This window comes from Xenopus laevis, chromosome 8L, assembly GCF_017654675.1.
Source record: "Xenopus laevis strain J_2021 chromosome 8L, Xenopus_laevis_v10.1, whole genome shotgun sequence".
In the NCBI taxonomy this organism is placed as follows: Eukaryota; Metazoa; Chordata; class Amphibia; order Anura; family Pipidae; genus Xenopus; species Xenopus laevis.
Window position 1 is genome coordinate 51,074,693 of NC_054385.1, and position 6,000 is coordinate 51,080,692.

The window sequence follows — 6,000 nt, forward strand, 5'->3', positions numbered from 1 at the left end:
TATTTATTCGATTTTTGGAATAATTTATGCCTGGATCAGCACTCATAAATTTATTTATTCCACGTTTTGGCGCTTAGAATTGAGCCGTACATATAAAATGAAAGCTGTCGACTTTTAAAAAGACTTAATTTGTGCCCCCCAAAAAATGTTTTACAAGGAAAAAAATTGACCAGTCCCCACTTAATTCACATTCTGATGTAGAAAACATTTCCATACAAGAGATACCTTTTGCTCAAGTGCAGCCTCAGCAATAATATACTTGTTTCACATTCACAGAACATGTGATAATGAAAAATACTTTTGTGGGTTAAGCTTCCCTTCTCTAGAGGACATCTCACTATAGCTGGCTAGAAGATACAATCAGCTGTATAACTCCATCCCTAGGGAGGAGTAAAAAACATTTCCTCAAGGGCAATTCCAACAGTCAATTTGAGAGTCAAAATTCTAATCCCCGATATTGCAATATGCCATTACTCAGTATAAAGTCTCTGTTCCTGTGAGTCTTGTTTCATATCTAATGGTGAGGCAGCATCTATGATTAGGAAATCCAACACATATTTCCGGGTAATATTTTTGAGTTGCATTTTTAAGGATGATGTTTTTCAAACCAGTTCAAACCTCCATTAAAGGTTTTTACGGGACTCTATATATATATATATATATATATATATATATATATATATATATATATATATATATATATATATATATATAACATGCCGATTCCCTTACATTTACATTATCATTTTCCTATTTTAAGACCTAGCACTCTGGATCAAGACTGGAGTAACAAAACAAAGATAATTATTTCTGGGTACTCTCAGTACTGCACGGCCTGTGAATGGCTTGGATAATAAAGATGGAATCTCTAAGCCAAACTGTGCTGAGCACATCCTGAAAGTCAGAAGGAAATCAGACTCCCTCTGTGTCCAAGGCAGACAGCAATGTCATCAAATCTCTGGCAAGTCACTCAAACAGAAGAATGTACTAAACGACACATTTTACAGTGCCAATACATTTTACACATTTTAGTCGGCACAAAGTGACAATTTTCAAAGTACAATTATTTCTTAATGTCTTGGAAGCACCATACAAAGACCTCAGCTCATACAGGCCATATGACATCCATAAAATGTGACCAGTTAATTCCTCTTGCGAATTGTACGAGATTGCAGCTTGAGACCTCTGCTCTTCACGCATGGCAAGAGCAGGATCTCTTTAACCCTATGTGTAACAGTAAGATTTGGTTCTAATTATTTAGTTATTTAGAAATGATCACTCACCCAGCAGCTTTCAATCACCCTCATTGCTTTAAAGGGTTACATTTATATATAAATACCATTGGAAAGTTGTCTTTTTACACGCAATAAAACCCAACAAAGACATCCTGCAACAGCATTTGTGCCAAGCTAACCTATGGGGGGCAGCTGAGTAGGAATCTCCACAAGCTGGCTAGAATAAATAATTCTGTGTCCTGCTGCATGGATAAATTTGATTTACTTTCATAGAGTGCTTTACAAAGTTACATTCCTAAATCACAGCAGCTGTGTGTGCCCAAGGAAGTTTAAATGTCAGCATTCTGGAGCAGAAGCAGCATCTTTCTAAGGGTAGACATAAAAAATGAACCACAGATGTAAGAAACTCAATAAAAAAAACACTGAGAGAACATAGTGAAACCTAGGAGAATCGTCCGTAGGTTGGAAATTGGTTAATGGTACATTTCTTAAGAAAAATAATCATTTTCAGGCTTTTTTTATTGTGGATAATTAGTCACAAACTTTAATCTCCTGAATGGTAACGATTTATCATGCAGTTGGCAGTCTGCAGCTGTTCAGCATTATCATTTCTGGCTTTGGTCTTTTCTTCACAGTCCCACACCTTTTTTTGCACCAAATTGAACTCGCCATGTGGACATTTAGTTTAGAAACATCACCGTTTCAGCCAGTCCATTACTTGAGCTACAGCAACATCATTTGGTCAAGACTCAAATCACAAAAAAAAGCAAATTCTTATGAAGGTGCAAACTAATCACTGAATTAGGAAATAAGGCTGTAACCCACTTGCTACAACCTAAAACATTCTTTTTTGAGGGGATCCAAATTTAATTGCAGAACTGCCATCTGTATGCCATACCGTATCTAATTGCTATTTTCTACTGAAGCAGAAATTTCTACTGTATTCAGGGGAATCATATAGACTCTATACAGTACAGAGACAGAATTTTGGGTCCCAATCCATAAGTTAAGGTCTCTGAACTACAATAACATTAAACATCAACATGAAAACCAGGTTTGTTCATGTCCCATATTCTGGACCCCTAGACAATAATCTTGAGAAAAATTGCTGAATATGTACCTGTGAGACGCTTAATGTATCTCACTAATGAACTACCCACATAGGGTACTAAAATGTGATTTCAAATTACATTAGTAGTATATACACATAGCGAAAAATGGTGGAAACTAGTGGATACATTTTATCTAATATCCAGCATGGTTTGTGATAAAACAGGCTTAATAATACCCATGCACGCCAGCTGCCAGTTACGCATACAAAATATATGACCAAATAATTACTATTTAAATATAGCAAATGTACATTCTGCTTCTGCAAATCCAGGAACAAATGAGACTCCGTGTTTCAATTTCCTTTCCTGACACCTACTTGTGCCCTTTATTTTAATAATCTGCTGTCTCAAGCCATGACCCTCATTAACCCATTTCCTGTCAGAAAAGTCATAAGGGACTTGATTTATTTGGCATGAACACACTTAACTATAACACAACTGTTATTGTACACACACACAAACACACCGTCTTGAAAAAGAATCAATTAATTTTAGCCACATGAGGGAAAGGAGATTGACACCTTTACATCAGGGACTATTTGAAAAGATTTGTACAGACAGCCCCACGATACAGAGAGACTATAAAACAGACAGACACACGGACAATGTGTTTGCACAGATTTGTAGGAGTAATACAACTATTAAATGTAACTATTATTATTCTTATGAAAGCTGTTCAAATTAAGCATTTATTATTAGCCAGTGTTTATGCATCACTGTATGTTTATAGGAAATGTTTTTTTGCCAATAAAGTACATTATGCCTAAAACACACATTGCAAAATATCTGCTTATTTTGGCTTTCCAGTCACATTAATACAATCAGATCACAAATGAGCTTTACCTGCAGGCAGTTTCCATTCACAAACTTCGTATCCCCACCTACAGTCTATGTCAGTTCACACAATAAGTACAGTATTATGGTCCTTACCTGTAATCTATTCCCATTCACATATTCATAATACCATTATCGAACGTACCTGCAGTCTATGCCTACTTACAAACTCAGCATCCCATGACAGAATTTACCTGCAGTTTATTCCCATTCACACATTCAGCATCCCATGACAGAACTTACCTGCAGTCAATGGCAATTCACACACTCGGCATCTCATGATGGACCTTACCCGTGTTCCATAGCAAGTCATACATTAAGAACACCATTATGGACCTTACCTGCTGCCTTTGCCCATTCACACATTCTTCATTCCATGATGGACCTTACCTGCAGTGTTTTCCCATTCACACATTCATTATTCCACTTTGGACCTTACCTGCAGTCTGTGCCCATTCAAAATCATAGTACCTCAGGATCTTACGTACAGCTTGTTCCCAGTACCCCATGATGGAGCTCACCTACAGTTGAGCCCATTCAAACTTGGGCCCCCTATCTACCTGATGAACCTTACCTGCAGTCTATGTCCATTTATAATTTAAGTATTCCCTGATGGTCCTTGATTGCATTGTAAGACCCTACACACAATACCCACACACAAGGATTCTCAAGGTGGATATGACATGCTGTATACATCCCAGTCAGAAATAGTCCCCCCCCCACATTAACTAGATCGGCATTGTATCCCCCATATACATTTAAGGTATTCAGAGCTGGCACTTACATACCTCCAATGCTCACATAGACTGTATCTCCTTACAAACATTAGGTACCCCCAAATAGACTGTATCTCCTCTGCAAACATTAGGTACCCCAAAATAGACTGTATCTCGTCATACCCCCAAATAAACTGTCTCCTCGCAAACATTGGGTACCCCCAAATAGATTGTATTTCCTTGTACCCCCAAATAGACTGTATCTCCTCTGCAAACATTAGATACCCCCAAAATAGACTGTATCTCGTCATACCCCCAAATAGACTGTATCTCCTCGCAAACATTGGGTACCCCCAAATATACTGTATCTCCTCGTACCCCCAAATAGACTGTATCTCCTTGCAAACATTGGGTACACCTAAATAGACTGTATCTCCTCGTACCGCCAAATATACTGTATATCCTCATACCCCCAAATAGACTGTATCTCCTTGCAAACATTAGGTACACCTAAATAGACTGTATCTCCTCGTACCCCCAAATAGACTGTATATCCTCATACCCCCAAATAGACTGTATCTCCTTGCAAACATTAGGTACACCTACATAGACTGTATCTCCTCGTACCCCCAAATAGACTGTATCTCCTCGTACCCCAAAATAGACTGTATCTCCTTGAAAACATTAGGTACACCTAAATAGACTGTATCTCCTCGTACCCCCCAATAGACTGTATCTCTTCACAAACATTAGGCACCCCAAATCTATGTCTTACGCACTGTCCTCCAGATGTGGCAGTTTATTTCCCTTACCCGCGTTCCTTTATCCCAATTACAGCCTTTGTCACCCTCCGGACAAGACCTCACCTGCAGTGTCTTTCCAACGCGCATCAGTCGCAGCAGCAGCAGCAGTATCGGATCAATCCCATAAAGTTGCCAAGCCGGTGTCGGAAGCTACAGCCACAAAGTAGCTCGTTAGTGTGGAAGTGGAACAGGCTTCATTCCTCCCCCGACTTCCCAACACTCAGTCAATTTCATGTCTCGTAACTTTGTATGAGAAGTGTCTCCCTGCGACTGCGATAAATCTCTGACAGGTCAGACGGCTTTTGTTTGGCAGGAGGGAACTCATTTACAGCCCGCTCCCTGTATATCCCATGGCAGCGGTAAATACTGGCCCTTGTCCCTGAGAAATGACATAAATCACATGGCTACTTTGCCTGTTCTTAGTGTCCGGGCGCGCATCGTCCCCTCAATCACTCGGCAAGTGGGATAGCGGCACTTGGATGGCAGGTGCATATCCTATAGCCACGTGTTTGCTGGTAAACCCCCCCTAAAAAAGTATAGTAAAGCCCAATGTGGAAGGTCATCCCATAGTTATAGACAAGCAGGAGAAAGAACAGCTCCAGAATGTACGGGGTGCCGGTCCTGTGTCCTAGAAGTGCTGAGGTCCTGATAGAGGCAGCGCTCGTCTGTAGGATTCCCGGCTCCGGACTGCGCGCTGCAGACTGCAGGAGTCTCCGGGCTTGACCGAGAAGCTCCAATCCCCGGCAGGGAGGGGAGGGCTCGATCTGCTCGTCTTCCTCTTAAAGTCACAGTGACATATTGGCGCGATCAGTCAAGTGGCTCACGGGTCTGTCTGTGCTAATGATCATTTTGCTTCAGTGCGTTAATTCACTGTACACAAAGCCACCGGCAGCTACAGTGTCACCGCTTCATTAATACTGACTTTGGTGTCACCCTTCTCCGGTGAACTAGAAGAATGAGAAATGTACATATGTATTAGGCACGGTGCCTTATTTACTGACGGACAAGCAACGCATTTATCTTCCCCTTAAAATTGCAGCTGAGCGAGTGGCCGTCACTCTTAGGTCCTATTGTAATCCGTTCCTTCAGTTTATAAAGTGTCAGTCACAAAGGCTCCATTACCTGCTCCATCAGGCTCCAGATCCTCCAGCGAATTCTACTTCCATAAAGTAAACATTGGCTCTAAATTAAAGAAGAGCTTATGATCTCAATGCTTGTGCCCTGTGTAAGACTGGGAAACTAGGATATCGTTGCCGACATTTAACCACCTCCAGCGGTGCAGTGCCCTTTGGGAAAAGGA

The 6,000-nt window shown here is 40.6% G+C and overlaps 1 protein-coding gene across 1 annotated transcript in view; it reads right to left on the reverse strand.

Moving 5' to 3' along the window:
• The window catches only part of LOC108698434 (X-linked interleukin-1 receptor accessory protein-like 2), a 445,435-nt gene extending 439,919 nt beyond the window's left edge, over positions 1-5,516 (reverse strand). The window contains exon 1 of the mRNA XM_018229918.2: positions 4,764-5,516. The gene's annotated coding sequence lies outside the window, so the exon portion shown is untranslated. The remainder of the gene's footprint in view (positions 1-4,763) is intronic.
• Positions 5,517-6,000: the final 484 nt, after the last annotated feature.